General features: G+C 46.9%; 1 protein-coding gene across 4 annotated transcripts in view; it reads left to right on the top strand.

Annotated features, from left to right (window-relative positions):
- Positions 1-16,030, top strand: part of DLG4 (discs large MAGUK scaffold protein 4) — a 176,499-nt gene that overhangs the window by 102,623 nt on the left and 57,846 nt on the right. For 2 of the 4 annotated variants that reach the window (XM_042475845.1, XM_042475848.1), the window contains exon 1: positions 2,641-2,661. The exons of the other annotated variants lie outside the window; for them this stretch is intronic. The gene's annotated coding sequence lies outside the window, so the exon portion shown is untranslated. Of the gene's footprint in view, positions 1-2,640; positions 2,662-16,030 lie in introns of those variants that run through there. 4 annotated transcript variants of the gene reach the window in all.

A 16,030-nucleotide genomic window follows, 5' to 3' on the forward strand; every position in this document is an offset into this window, starting at 1 on the left:
CCATGATATACCCAAAGTACGACAACCTCAGTCAAATCATTTTGGTTTCTAGGAACAGATTTGGCTTGATTTACTTTTAGACCCATTCACTTGCCTTCCTCCTTGCGTTTGAGTTTATGTAAGTCTTCCTTTTTGGTTGTCATTGCCAGCCATGGTTAGGACTTGGATGGGAGACCGCCAATGAATCCCAGGCGCTATAGGCTCCGTTTCAGAGGAAGGAACTGGCACAACCCTCTCTGGGCCTTCCTTGCCTAAGAAAACCCCATTCAATTCATGGGGTCACTATACATTGGCAGGTGACTTGAAGGCATTTAGACACAAGACCTGAGATCCCATCTGATCTTGGAAGCTTAGCATGGCCAACCCTGGTTAGGGCTTGGATGGGAACCTGCCAAAGAATGCCAAATGCCATAGGCTTTATTTCAGAGGAAGGAACTGGCCAAACCCTCTCTGAGGATTCCTTGCCTAAGAAAAACCCATGAAATTCATGGGGTTGGCATAAGTCAGCAGGCAGCTTGAAGGCACATACGCAAGATCTGGCCTTGGTCCCTTTCCCCCAAATGTTGCAAACTGGAACTTCCAGGACAGGAGAAAAGCTGCTTTTTTGGCACTCAAACCACTACTAGGCCATGCTGCAGGGGGACCTGGTGTCCTCCTCAGTGCCAAGGAGGACGAGGCCCTGCAAAAGGGAGGGCATTCCAGGAGAAACAACAAAAATGTCAGACAAGACTAAATCAAAACTTTAATAGGAATACTCTTGTAAAAAGTATTGGGTGGAAGTTGGATGTTACTGGAGGATGTAAATACAAATCCCATGCTTCTCAGCCCTGCTCTTCTGGGAGGACCAAAGTGCTTGGGATGGAGGGCATGGCAGGGGAAAGGAGGATGCCTGGGCACTCTAACGATGGGAGTTGTAGTCCAACAAAAACCATGATTAATTATAATCATCCACAGCAGGGGTAGGCAACCTTTTTGAGCCGGGGGCCGGGTTGCTGTCCCTCAGGCAACTGGGGGGCCGAAGCCAAAAAATAAATAATTAAATATTTTTTTAAAAAAAATTAAATATATAAATAAACCAGGACAAATGTAGGACAAGATTTTCAAATAGATGACACTTTTTAAAAAAAAAATGGAGGACACGCAAAAAAATTTGCTGATTTTTTAAAAAATGTTAATATAAATGCATGTTTCTGAGGCTTCTATAGACAATTGCCCCCCAAAGGCCCCAGCGGCATTCGGCGGCAGGACCAGGCTGGGGCCGGTCCCAAGGCCTTGCCGGGCCGCAGGTTGCCTACCCCTGATCCACAGTTTCCGCAGCCTTCCTTTTGTGCCTGTGTTGGCGTGAATGGCATGCAACCCCATTGGGGGCCCATCCAGCCCAGCATTCAGACCACTAGGCCATGCTCCTGGGTGCCCAGGCCCCATCTTCACCATCAAGGGGGACAAAATGGAGGACATTTCAGAGGGCGGGGGGGGGGATGTTGGACAGGACCAAAGAAACGCTTTAACAGAAACTCTTGCAAAAAACCCCATTGGCTGGATGTTGGAAGTGGCTGCATCATGTCCACAGTACAAGTCCTGCTTCTTAGTGATGCTCAAAGTGGAGGGCCTTTGGCCAATTCCTCCTGGGCAGAAGGCTTGGGATGGAGGGTGCCTGGCCACCCTGGCTCTCTAATGATGGGAGTTATAGTCCAAAGAAAAAATGAATGCAGAGAGATCTTGTAGCCCCTTTAAGACTCACTGGAAGAAAGACATGGGCAGCAGGAGCTTTCCTAGATTTGAGCCTCCTTCCTCCGAGGCATTTGGGGCAGTGGAAGAAGCCAGGGACAGACACACAGATCTATGCCATCATGGCTGTGTGAGGAGGATGCCCATTCAGATTGCAAAGGCTTTGTGTGTGGAGATGAAGTGGCCGGTCCGGTTTCAAGGCGGGTGGGTGGTGCACAAAGGCCGAGGAAACGCCATGCCCAGAGCCCAAGGACCCTCCTTTAAAACTGGACCCGACACTTCATCTCCACATCCAAAGGATTTGCCATTTGAATGGACCTCCTCACATCCCAATGCATCTGAGGAAGTGGACTTTAGCCTAGGAAAGCTCCTGCTGCCCACGTCTTTCTTCCTCCAGGGAGTCTCCCAGGTGCGCCAAGCTCTCTCTCCCGGTGCTGATTCGAGAGACTAAGGGGGCTCTCTTGGGTGGCCTTGGCTGCCCCCGATGCCTCCCTCCCTTGGGGCCCGATCCTGGCTGGGCCCGGGCCTTCCTTGCCCTGCTGCTGCCAGCTGGGGCTCGGAGGGAGGGAGGGAGGGAGGGAGGAGGAGGGGATTAAGGGCTGGCCCGGAGCCTGCCCTCCTCCTGCCGGCCTTGGCACAAGGTTCTGCCAGCCGCGATGGGGGCTCAGGCTCTGGCCGGCTCTGTGGGGCGGGCTCCGCGGGGGTTGCTCCGGGGCTGGCGGCGGGCGCTGCCCCTGGGGCCCCTGGTGCCAGCCTGTTAGCCGATGGGGCGGGTCGGGGGCCGTCGGGGGGCGCTTGTGGGGGGCCTCGGGGGGCATGGGCCTGAACGGCGTCTCCCCCCCGTTCCGCAAGCTGGGCTGCTTCTCGCCGGTGCTCTGCCAGTGCAAGGTCACCTGCAGCAACCGGACCCTCTCGCTCGTCTTCGGCTGCAAGGTCGGTGGAGAGAGGGAGCCAGGGGGCACAGAGGGTCAGGAGGGGGAGGGAAAGAGGGGCACTGGACCACTCTCCAGGGGCAGACTGGGCCTAGGAGGGGGCTGCTTGCCACGGGGGCAAGGAGGGTGGCCTGGGGAAAGTGGGCATCCAGCCCCAGAGGCCGAAGAGGGTGGCAGGCAAAGGATGGGAGAAAGAGGGAGGGGAGCATGGACAAAGTGGGCATTGGAATCAGGGTGGGCACCCAGCTCCAGAGGCCTAAGCGGCTGTCAGCCACAGGGGAGAAAGTAGGGAAGGTGGCATGGGGAAAGTGGGCATCTTCCCTTGATGGGCATCCAGTCCTAGAGGCCTTCAAGTATGCCAGGAAGGGGAAGGAAGGCGGGCGCTTGGAACACTGGGCCTCGCTCCGTGGGAATGAGCATCGACCCACTTCAGGGGGATCCTGGGGGTGGGCATCCAGCCTCGGGTGCCAGGCAATGGATGGGGGCCGGGGAAGATGAGGAAGGGAGGCCGGCGGGGCACCGCGAGCATCGCCCCATTGTGGCAGGCATCGATCCACAGGCCTATGGGGATAGTGGTGGTGGCGAGCATCCGGTTCCAGAGGCCTCTGGGGATGCCAGCCATGGAGAGAAAGAAGGAGGGAGGGTAACCGGAGAAAGTGGGCATAGCACTGTGGAGGGCTGTGGGCATCAAGCTACTGTAGGGGGATATGGGTGGGCATCGACCCACTGTAGGGGAGACTGGTGGTGGGCATCCAGCCCCAGAGGCCTCCAGAGATGCAAGGCAGGGGAGGACGGAGGAGGAAGAAGAGGGCTTGGGCAAGCTGGACATTGCCCCATGGTGGGCATCAACCCACTTCTGGGGGATATTCGTGGGCATCCAGCCACAGAGGTCGCCACACCAAGGAAGCCTGCCAACCAGCCAGTCTTTTGGTTGGACAATGGCAAGAGGACACTGTTTGACCTTCTCTCTGGCTGGCATTTGGGCCAGGGTGGCAAGGCTGGTAGGGGAGAGAAGCCAAGCTGGCAGGGGGCAAGGTGTCAGAAAGCCTGGAAGCCTTTCTGGGGTAGAGGTGGCATATAATGGCCACTTTTAAATAGCCAAAGAAGAGATGCTACCCATATTGTGCTCCCCCCCCCCCCCCAGATGTCCCCCTTAGAATCATAGAGTTGGAAGAGACAACAAGGGCCATCCAGTCCAATCCCCTTCTGCCATGCAGGAACTCTCAGTCAAAGCATCCCCATTGACCGATGGCCATCCAGCCTCTGTTTAAAGGCCTCCAAAGATGGAGACTCCACCACAATCTCCGAGGAAGGAGTGTTCCACTATCGAACAGCCCTTACTCTCAGGAAGTTCCTCCTAATGTTGAGCTGGAATCTCTTTTCCTGGAGCTTGCATCCATTGCTCCATTGGGTCCTAGTCTCTGGAGCAGGTCCTTTTCCAGGACCTGTCCTACATTCCAGTCTCCTGTCCAGGAGGAGGAATTCCAAAATGTCCCCCATTTTGCGGCCTGACTAAGAACCCTGACTTTACATTTCTGTGAGTGTTCTTAGCTGTGATGTTGTCATGTCCTACATTTTCCTGGAGCATCCTACATTTTGTGATGTCCTGCCCTCCTTTATGGCAGGGACATTTGGTCATCCTTGACTGGCTTCAAATGGCAAGAAAAATGGGGTTCGGTGGAAACCTTAGGAAGGATTTATTGATTGTGAGAACTGTTGGACGGTGGATGATGGGCTTCCTCAGAGGATAGTGGGTTCTCATACTTTGGAGGTCTTTAAACAGTGCTTGGATGTGCATCTTTTAGAAATGCTTTGGTTGGGTATCCTTGCCTGAAAGGATAGATAGCCTTTGGGGTCCCTTCCAACTCTGCAATTCAATGCCCAGCAGCATCAGGCACATGCTGCAAAGAGGAGCAGCCTTCTGGGACATGCAACTGGTGCCATTGGTTTGTGGCTGTGTGTGTGTGCTGTGTCCAAAACAACAGGCAGTGAATAGCAAAGTTTCACAACACTATGTATCCCAAAGTACGTGTGCTAGAAACTCATGACGATCCTGGAAAACCTTTATATATATCAGAATACATGCATATGTGTTAACACCAACATCTAATGATAGACAGTGAAATATTACATCACCATAGTGTCACAGCGCTGTGACACTTTTTGCTAATCCTTCCCCATTGTTTTGGACTAGTGTTGGAGACATCCTCCGGTTGTGTTTGGTTCTTTGTGTGTGTTGTGTGCCATGGAGTCATTTCCCACTTATGGCGACCCTATATGGTGAGCCTATCATAGGGGTTTCTTGGCAAATTTCTTCAGAAGGAGCTTGCCCTTGCCATCCTCTAAGGCTGAGAGAGTGGGGCTTGCCCAAGGTCACCTGGTGAGTTTACATGGCTCAGCCAGGATTCAAACTCAGGTCCCCAGAGCTCATTGTCCAACGCTCAAACCACTACGCCACGCTGTCTCTCTTTGTGGCTTTATTTAAGGCTTTGTCACCATGCAGGCAGCATTGGATGGAGAGCTTTGGAAAAGTTACTTTTTGGGTGAATAACCCCCCCCCCCCGGCCATTACAGAAACCAGGTGTGTGTCCATAGTTCCTGTTTTGAAAAGGAAACTTTTCCAAAGGCTGGTGTGATCCAAGCAAGGCCAAGTTGGAAGAGAAAGGTCCCTTCCTTGCATGTTCCTCCCCATTGTGGCTTATTGGGGCCCAGTGGAGGCTACTGCCCCCCAAATACTCCAAAACAAAATAGGAAGTAGATAGAAAACTTCTGTTTTTCTTTTTTTTAATGAGATATTTTTGGATGTGAAACAAGGCAGCGAGGCCTGGAAGCCTCTTAAAAATGTAATTACTGATCTTGGAGTCTTCTGGGAAAGGAAAGTCACCCCATTTTGGAATTTGAAAAGCCTTCTGAGGTGCCTGGAGGAATGGAAAATGCCCTTGGGGCCACATCTGGCCCAGCGTCACTCTAGGAGATATCTTTTTCTGGGGCAAAAGACAAAAAGGTACGTCTTTTTTAGGGCAAAAGACTGTAGGGTATGTCTTTTTTAAGGTTCACATGCTTTCTGGGGAATTTCCAGGAGAGCCAGTGTGGTGCAGTGGTTTGAGCATGAAACCCACTGGGAGACTTTGGGCAAGTCACACTCTCTCAGCCTCAGAGGAAGGCCATGGCAACCCTCCTCTGAATGTCTCATGCCAAGAAAAGCCCTGGATAGGTTCGCCATAGGGTTGCCAGAAGTCGGAAGCAACTTGAAGGCATACCACCATCACTGCAATTTCCAGAACCCCCCAGCCACCAATGGGCTTTATAGTCCCCAGCAAAAAGAGACACCGCTTTCAGACTAACACTTCTGTGTTCTCTCCTTGGCTTTGCAGAGTGCAAGACCAGCTTTGGAGCAAGAAAGGGCAGGGAGGGAGAGGGCTGGAGCTTTTGCCAAGCTGCTGTCTTTAATCTTTGCCAGGCCAAAGCTTTGTGTGTGTGTGTGTGTGTATCGTCTTCCCCGTAAAAGTCCCAGCCGGGCCTTGTGAACCTGGGATTATACTCTTTAATCTTCTGACCCGGAGCGTGAAGATGGAGGAGGGTTGCAATAATGCAGAGACAAGCCAAGAAGGGGGGAAGAGGAGGAAGGAAAGGCAGACGAGGCTGAGAATGAGCAGAAAAAATAACATTATATTGTGGGGTGGCTGTTAAAAATCTCCATCCTCTCTTAACCTCCCTCCTCTTGCATTGACATCACCCTAAATGTTGTCTTTAATAGAACTCAAGGCTTTTTCTCTTACACTTAACATCACAGAAAACGTATCCAGGGCTAGCTGCGTTGGCCATATAGGAAAGTACAGCATCATCCAAAATCCACAAAACAAGATACCTTTATTGGGCCAGCAAGAAAGCACATTGCAGCATCACCCAAAATCCACAAAACATGTTTCAGATTTCAATTGGAGAGAGGGAAAAAAGCATTAATCTAATATCTAGGAGTTTTACCACACTAGGACTAATTTCAGCATTAAAGAGAGATTAAAGAACATTTAAAGTATTCTGCAAATAAAGCAAAAATGGCAAGTAATTGTGCAAATGATTATCACACACAATTGTGCAAATAAAGTGATATCAGAAATGCATTGTCACTGAAATCTCAAAAGTGAAAAGATGCACATTAATGCTTCTTTGTGACTACTTTAATGGTGGGTTTTGTGCAACAATGTGAAATGATTTCACATAACTACACAATTTTTCCAGGATATTCACAAGACCTTCATATGATAAACCTCTATGAAAGAACTTCTGCAGAGAAGATGGTCTCCTGAAGCTTTATATAGGCATGGGACAGCCAATCCACATCAGCAGCCAATCAGAAGCTAGGGGTGTGGCTTATGGCAGTATATAAAGGGTTGGTCCAGCCCAGGCTTTCATTTATGGAGTGGTCCTCCTGCAGAGGGTTTCACAGGAGGGTCCAGAGGATAGTCCCTTCTTCCGCTTGCCCTTTCCCAAATATCTCCCAAAACTATTTTCCCCACCTTTATTGTCTTTCCACAAAATTCATTAAGGACAGAAAACCCCACAAAAGTATCCAAGCTCTGCAGCGCCCGCTTTTTGATTTGCAGTGTCGAGCGTTGTCTCTCCGAGCGCACCATGCGTTCTCCCATGAGCTTTGTAGGCCAGAAGAATAATTTATTCTCACATCCTTCATAGTCGTGTGGCGGGGAGGGAAGGCCCAGTGCGTGTCTCTTTGTGTGGTCAGCTTCATTTTGTGTGTTATTGTAAAGAGTTGTTTTCCAGGTGTTCTCTGGGGTTTCAGTTTGAGAGATCGTCACGTTTTCCATCACACAAGAAGCGTTATCTGTTCTTGTTATGACTTTTCAACTCAACTCAGTCTTTGGTAACCATCTCCTACCCAGGGTTTTCTTGGCTAGCTTTCTTGAGAGGAGGTTTGCCACCATTGCCTTCCTGGTCAATGTCTGGCAGATATTGGCCACAGAGTTGCACTGGAGGACCTACAGATTCCTAGAGAGGTGTTCTCTCAGGTGAAAACCCAGTGTTTTTGTTATTTGCGGTTTTTCCACGTTCACTGGGGTCCTGTGCCCCTGACCCCAGCAAATGATGAGGGACACATTTGTGTGTGTGTGTGTGTGTTCCAAAAATCAAACCTTGTTCTTGTCATTTATATAAGGGACACCATTTTACTATGCTATTGTGTTTAATTGGACTTGGGCATCCACTGATTTTGGTATCCACTGGTAGTCTGTGAACCAAACCTCAGAGGATACCAACAGCCCACTGTATAATAAATGAGAATACACACACACACACATGCACATACACAGATAGATATGAACATACACTTTTCAAGTCAATCCCCATCCCTGCGTTTCCTATCTCTCCCAGAATTCCATAGGTTTTTCTTATGCATCAGATCATCAGAGGTGGATTTGCCAGTCCCTTCCTATGAAATACAGCCTACAGCACCTGGTATCTGTTGGCAGTCTCCCGTCCAAGGACTAACCAGGGCTGACCCTGCTTAGCTTCCACATTCAGACAGGATCTGGTGCCTTTCGGGTCTCTGTGTGTATGCACTTTCAAGTCACCTGTCAACTTAGGGCATCTCCAGGAATTTCATAGGGTTTTCTTAGGCAAGGAATCCTCAAAAGATGGTTTTGCTAGTTCCTTCCTCTGAAATACAGCCTATAATAGCACTTGGGATTTGTTGGCACACTCCCATTCAAGGAATAGCCAGGGCTGACCCTGCTTAGCTTCTAAGACCAGCCAGGATCTGGTGACTTTTGGTTATTTGGGGGACCAGGTGTCAATTGCAAGGCCAGCACCGACTCTTTGGGCCTTTTCACTTGCTCCTTCTTGCTGCACCTGTACATTAGTGAAATGAACAGATATTAAGATTGAGTGGCTTGTTGTGAAGGAATAACCTTAAGCCCCATGAGGCTGTATTATTATTAATATATCCTGCATTTTGTAATATTGTAATAATTTAACTCTGTTTTAATATAACACTTTTCTGTGTTTTAAATTGTACTGTTTTTAATCTTGTAAGCCATTCTGAGTCCCAGTTTTGGGGAAAGGGCTGCATATAAATAAATGTAATAATAATAATAATAATAATACTTGAATTGATTATTAAAAGACTAAAATACAATTTTAAAAGATAAATGTCTTTATCTAAAGCTGGTGTGAACAGCAATCTGTAAGATCCAGAAATGTTGGACTCTTTTTTTGGTGTGGAAGCAGTTGCTGTTCAGTGTTGCTTGGTGCACATTTTGTGCCAGAGCACATTACTTTTCAGCATGCTGGCCTTGCTGGGCGCATTTCTGCTTGCGTTGGCTTCCTTTGCAGGTTTGTTGAGGAATGAAAGGACGAAACCTCTGTGCTAAGCACTTTGCTCACAAGGTTTCATGCACTCTGTCAGATCTGCAAAACCCCCTTGCGTTTGCCTCCTCCTTGATGCAACCTCCGTGTCCTATCCAGGGACAACCCATTGTGTCCAGAGTGCCACTTTGTGGCCCAACAGACCATAAAGTCTCTATCACATTCTCTATGTGATGATCTGAGTGTCACCTTTTGAACCCAAAGGTGTTGAAATAATGGAACTGAAAGGTCAAAAACAAAAGATAATATAAATAATCTTTACCTATAACTGCTTGAAAAAGTAACACGACAATGTACAAACACAAATCCATCAGCGATCTCTTTATGCACAATATACTTGTTGCAAGCTTTCGAAGCTCCATGGGCTTCTTCAGGCAAAATGTTACAAACCAAACAGGAGGAAAAAACACAATTGGAGATGTTAGTCAGATAGATGCTTGCATGTTGTTTCAGTCCTTCGTAAAGATGTTATGCTGGGGAGGATATCTTTTGCAATAGGGAGATTTTCAAAAGTCCAGGGAATTTAAAGTCCCTTTGCATCTCAAAAGGGACCCCTCTTTTGCAATCCAGTTTGTCTCCATTCCAGTGAGGTCACAGGCCTCTTTGGAGGCAGAGAACAATGAATCCCTCAAGAAGTCTCCATGTTTTTGTATCAGGGACATTTTGGTGATGGAGATAAGACAACGTACAGCTGGCCCTCCACATTTGCGGCTTTGACTTTTGCGGCTTTGATTATTTGCGATTTTGATTGATATGTTCTCTCTAGGAATCTCTAAGGAGTTTCTCACATGGATAAATGCTGCTGCAATAGATGTGAGACAGGGTTTTATCACATGTGGTGGCAGCCAGGTGAATGCAACCTGTCTGCATCCCAGACCTAACCCATGCTTATCTGGCTGATTTTCAAAAACTGGAGTCTGCTGTTTCTGAAAAACCACGGCAAAAACGTGGCTGAGGTGCAGGATGCAGATGGGTTGCACTCGCACGGCACATGCGATAAAACCTGGTTTCGTCTTTACAATTCCACATCTATCGCGGTAGCATTTCTCCATGCGATAATCTCCTTAACCTTCCAGTGCAATTCTGCTGGAAATTGACCATAGAGTTGTATTGGAGAACCTAGAGGTTCTTAGAGAAAACACTTCTCTAGGCATTTGTAGGTCTTCCAGCATGATTCTATGATCAATGTCTGGCAGATGTTGACCACAGAGTTGCACTGGAGGACCTGCAGATTCCTAGATATGTGTTGTTTTGGGAAAAAGAGTATTTTTTTATTTGTGGATTTCCCTGCATTCACGGTCATCCTTCACCCCAGCGACCCTCCGGAGCCTTATTCCCCTTTGATACCCCCATATTGGGCTGGATTGCCCTTGGATAGAGGAGCAGCTTGCTATGATTTCCAGGGTTCACCCTCCATTCTGCTACACAGTCACCTTCTGTCTAGAAGCAAGTTGTTCTTGTTGTGCGTCCTCAAGTTATTTCCAATTTATGGCAACCCTAAAGCAAGATTGGCTCAAAGGGGATTTTCTGTGCAAGGTTTGTTCAGAGAGGAGTCACTTTTGTCAGGCTTTGAGGCTGAGAGAGTGTGGCTTGCCTATGGGTCACCCAGTGCCCACCTTTGCCTTGAAATCTACTTTGTTGTTGTTGTTGTTGTTGTGTGTGTGTTTATTATAAGTTTGACCCAAAGGCAAACTTATGATGGAGTTTTCTTGGCAAGATTGGTTCAGAGGAGATTCGCCATTGCTTTCCTCTGAGGCTGAGAGAGTGTGACTTGTCCAAACTCACCCAGTGATTTTGCATTGTTGAGCTAGAATTCGAACCCTGGTCTCCCAGCATTCCAAACATCTACTACAGTAGGTGAAATGTGACTTAGATATTTAATAACGATTTGAATCATGTAATGTCACCAGTGTCCTGCTGTTCACTCTCCCTCATTCCTCACTGTTAGGTTATTTTATTATGGCTTAATTCATTTATATCCTGCTTTTCTCCAATATCGGCGTTCAGAGTGGCTTCTGTTGTAGCTGTGATTGCTGTGGCCATGGCTTTTAAGATGGGAACGTTTCTGACTTACGGAGACTCTAAAATGACCTTAATGATCACACGTTTTTATCTCGATGATGTTTCTTCAGAGAAGGTTTGCCATTGCTCTACTCCTGGGTTGACAGGTCTTTCAACATGAGAGTGTGGTCAGAGGGGCAAAAAGTTATTAATGAAGAAGAACAGACAAGCTAGGAGACGATGCAGCAGTTTGCTTTTGCCTGATTCAACTGGGAAGGGCGAGATTCTTCTCTTTCCTCTCCTTTTCCCCCTTCTGAATTAATGCATTGTAAATTATCTTTGCATTTTGAATTCATTTTGCAGCAAATGAAGTAAGCTGTGGACAAAGAGGGGGAGCGGGAGGAGAGAGAAACAACTGAAAACCTGGGGAAACAGAGGAGTAATTGGGAGTGTTACTCCCAAACGTTTAAACATTTTTACCTTTTTAACTGTATTTTATCCTTTTAACATGTAATTTGTTTTAATATTAACTTTGTTTTAATTTACAGTTGCCCCTTGGAACATGTGGGGAATCCATTCCAGACACCCCTACAAGTTGCAAAACTAGCACATATTCAAGCCCCATAGGCTTGAATGGGGTGCGTGCCCCATTGAGTTTAATGGCGGTCGCCTCTCTGTGGATTTTTAAGTCTGCGGACTTGGAGAGGCGACTGTAATTCTATTTTAATGTACCTGTTTTTGTATGTTTTCCATTGTACTCTTTTTTTAATATTGTGAGTCACCTGAGTCCAAGTTTCGGGTGGGATATAATAATAATAATAATAATAATAATAATAATAATAATAATAATAATAATAGCCAGAACAGGACATTTGGAGGGTCTGAGCTGAGAGATTGGGATGGCTAAGGTCACCAAGTGAGTCAAATGGGGATTTGAACCCTGGTCTCCTAGATCACTAGTCCAGCACTCAGACCACTACTCCATACCAGCTCTTTCAAGATGGTTTTTTCATTGTTATTATTTTATACTATTTATAATTGTTGTTATTACTCTATTTATCACCCAGTGGGTTTTCATGCTGGAGCAATGATTTGAACCTTGAACTCCAGAGGTCATAGTTCAACATTCAAAAAATGTTGGCTCTCACAGTATGTATATATATATACACACACACACACACACACACACACACACACACAGTGTGTGTATATATATATATATGTGTGTGTGTGGGGGGGTTATTTTGAAGAGCAATCAATCTGTAGAATTAAACCCCATTTAAAATTCCTTTTAAATCAAGATATGCAAAACAACCCAAACAACGGAGGCAACAGGGCAGAGCAGCATGAAAAACCCATCTTAAAAAGCCTATTAGGATAGGAAAGATTTGACTTGGCGGCAAAAGGAGAAGAAAGAAAAGAGGGAGCCAGGCTAGCCTTCTGAGAGTGCGACTTGCCCAAGGCCACCCATTGGGTTTCATTGCGGAGCTGGGAATCGAACCCTGGTCTCGATAATCATAGTCTTAACACTCAAACTGCATTGTTTCTGCAATCTTGTTGCATAACTGCAGATCCTTTGAATTCCATATTGGGAGAAAGGCAGGCTATAAATCCCATAAATAAAACCCAGATGTACCTTTGGCTTCCGCTTGGACTGCTATGGCTGGGATCCTGGAATTTGCAGTTTAGGGAGGGAACAGAGGAGCTCTTTGGTTGAGAAGCTAAACATTGCTCCTTAAAGTGAAGATCCCAGGAGATCTCTTCTGTTTAATTCTTGTTCCAACCCAACCAGTTAGAGGTTTTTAAGTTGAGGGCTGGAGGCCCATCTGTCACAAGGAGAGCTCTGGCGGTGACTTCCTGCATGGCAGAATGGAGTTGGACTGGATGACCCTTGGAGATCCCTTCCAGTTCTAGGATTCTATGAAATGTCCCTTTGAAGAAAATGGGATTGTGATAGAAACCGGATTTTTGCCCTGCCATTCTGCTGTTTTAAAGCCAGAACTTGGGGATAAATTAATTTTGCAGACCTCTTTACTCTTTTTCCCCTGCCAGCTCCTTCCTCCTCCTGTTGCTCCCAGTTTCCAGGCAAGATGTGCCTTTTTAAAACTCCCAGATGGACTGTGTTCTTCCAAGCTTCGGTGACTCCTTTGCTCTGGAGGTTTGAGCAATGAGGCATCAGCCGTAATAAGGATAGTCTTTCCTCTTCCTTTGGAGCATCTCAGAGAGAAAGAAGGAGGCACATCTCCCAACCAGGTGCCTTCCACTTAATGTTCCCACAATCCTGGGCCCTTTCACACAACAAACCTACACACTCCACACTTAGAGCACTGTGGGTGCACCGGCACTGTAGGAATAATGTGGTTTGGCACCGCTTTGAAGGCCATGGCTCCATCCTACAAAATCTGGGGTTTTGTAGTTTGGTGAGACGCTAGCACTCTTTGGCAGAGAATGCTTATAAAACTACAAATCCCAGGATTCCATAGGCTGGAGCTACAGCACTCGTTGTTGTGTGCCTTCAAGTCGTTTCTGACTTAGGGCACCCCTAAGGCAAACTTATCATAGGAGTTACCTGGCAAGCGTTGTTCATAAAAGGTTTCCCCTTGACTTCCCCTGAGGCTGAGAGAGTATGACTTGCCTTAGGTCCCCCATTGGGTTTCCATGACTGAGCAGGGAATTGAACCCTGGTCTTCAGAGCCGCAGTCCAAAGACTCATACTGTTGTCAAATGGCACTATTTCTGCAGTGTAAATGCAGATGTAGCTGCCTTGAGTCCATTTTGGGAGAAAGGCAGGCTATAAATCCCGTAAATAAATCCAAGATGCACCTTTAGCTTCCACTTAGATTGCCATGCCGCACCCTCTGGCATCCTGGGATTTGCAGTTTTGGGATGGAATAGAGGAGCTCTTTGGTAAAGAATCTAACATTCCTCCCTAAAATGCAAATCCCAGGGTCGGGTAGCATATTGCCATGGCAAGAAAAGCAGGAATGTAGTGCTATAATTGTGTCGTGTGAAAGGACCCTTGTGTTGTTAGACCTGGATTATTTTGTTGTCTCTGGTTGAAAGACCAAAATGAGTGCACCACAACATTTTATTATCCTGATCCGTAATCTGTCCTCAGGACAAGAGGTTACTGTTAGGACAGAACATGGAGAAAAGGAATGGTTCCCAATTGAAAAAAGGGATCAGGCAAGGCTGCATTTTATCATCCTGTCTGTTTAATTTATGTGCAGAAAATATATGTACAGCAGGATTAGATTTGGAGGGGTGCGAAAATTAGAGGAAGGGACATCAACAATTTAAGCCACGCAGATGACACCATACTACTTGCAGAAAATAGCAAAGGCTTGGCACAATTGTGTGATCTTGGTGAGTGAAAGGTTGTTTAATTTGGTGTAAAGAAGCATAACTGATCGTAATGTAAGGCAATGAATGTCCTCTTATGTGTGTTTCTCATTTGTTAGACTTGGTGTTTCTGATGTGAATAGCATCTTGTATGCAACTGCGGCCCAGGGTTAAGATATCCTACTTAATGACATCACCAGTGACTACCCTTTGTGACATCACCTGTGTGATGTCACCAAGGGGGTCCCCCATAACATCACAAGGTGGCATCCCAAAGTCTCAGGGCCTGGGGCAGTCCTGTCCTGCCAACCTTGCATGCAATGGATATTACGTATTGCAAAGGCTGGAGGGATGTGCGATGATCAAATTTGACTAGTGTGGACTTTAATAGACCATATCCTCCAGGATCCCCATGACTAATGTTTTCATTGTTGCAGTCCAAAAAAATAATAATAAAACAGAGGATCTTTCCCCATTTTTAGGAGAGAAACACATGGTTATTTTTACCTTAGGGACAGACTCTCTGCGCATGCACTCAAGGTACTCTTGGCTTCTGTAGCTCCTGGCACTGGGTTCTGGCCATCAAACCAAAGCTTATGATGGGTGGGTGGAGGGATACTTTTTCTTTGCATGACACATCCCAGAATCCAAGGCAACATGAGATTCTGGGATTTATGATCCACAAATGGTTCCAATTCAAACCCGTCCCTCTGTGGGGCTGATGGGTGTGAGAGTGACCTGTTGAGATGTTGTACTGGTTCTTTAGTGTAGGAAAAAACCCTACAGCCCTTGAAAGGGGGGAAATGTGAGTCAGTTGTGAGGAAAGAAAGGTGATGCCATAACCTGGTAGTTGAATTGTTTTAAATAGCTCTATGTTATACTATGATTACCTACTGTGTTTTATTGTTATTTTATTTTTTCCTATGCCACTTTAGGTGTAGGGATGCATGAAGTCCAGACTGGATAAAACGCAGCCTGTAGGCAATGTGTGGCCCCTAGAAGCCCATTTTCGTGGCCCCTGACACCCCCCACCACCCCCCAACCTCCATTTTCTTTTCTTAAAAAATGGAAGTGATTTTTAGGCAATTTTCTGCTGGAAACTTCCCAGAAAGACTAAAAAACATGCCAACATTCACAAAATGCTCCCACCCAACACCCAATCCATCATGTACCCCAGAGCCTCGCCCCCAAATACCTCAGTTTTGGTCAGAGTCCCTCTCAAAATGGTGCGTGGTGTAATTTCCAGTTGCCATTTTGGGAATGACTCTGAAGAATAAATGAAGGGGTTTTAGGGTAGGGTGTTTATTCCACTAAGTGTTGCTTCTTCTGCAAACCAAGTAAGAAGCCAAATTTTTCCCTACAGAACCATTAAAGTTACAGGAGCCCTTTCCAGTTTTGCTCTGGCATCCTTAACTATGCTGGACATGCTGGTTTGGGGGATTCTGGGACCTGCAGTCCTGAAAAAAAGTCATCTTTCTCCCCAGGTGGAATAAATGGTTCTCTTTGTCTAAGGGGCTTCCTTTTGCAGAAGATGCTGGGCAGGAAAGCCCAGGTGAGGCAGAGCAGGTGAGCCTGGTCTCAGGGGTCTTCCCGAGTCTTGGGTGCAGATCCTGGCACGAGGCCCACCAGAGAGCCTTCCATGTCCACAA

The sequence above is a fragment of the Sceloporus undulatus genome, chromosome 6 (genome assembly GCF_019175285.1).
Source record: "Sceloporus undulatus isolate JIND9_A2432 ecotype Alabama chromosome 6, SceUnd_v1.1, whole genome shotgun sequence".
Lineage (NCBI taxonomy): Eukaryota > Metazoa > Chordata > Lepidosauria > Squamata > Phrynosomatidae > Sceloporus > Sceloporus undulatus.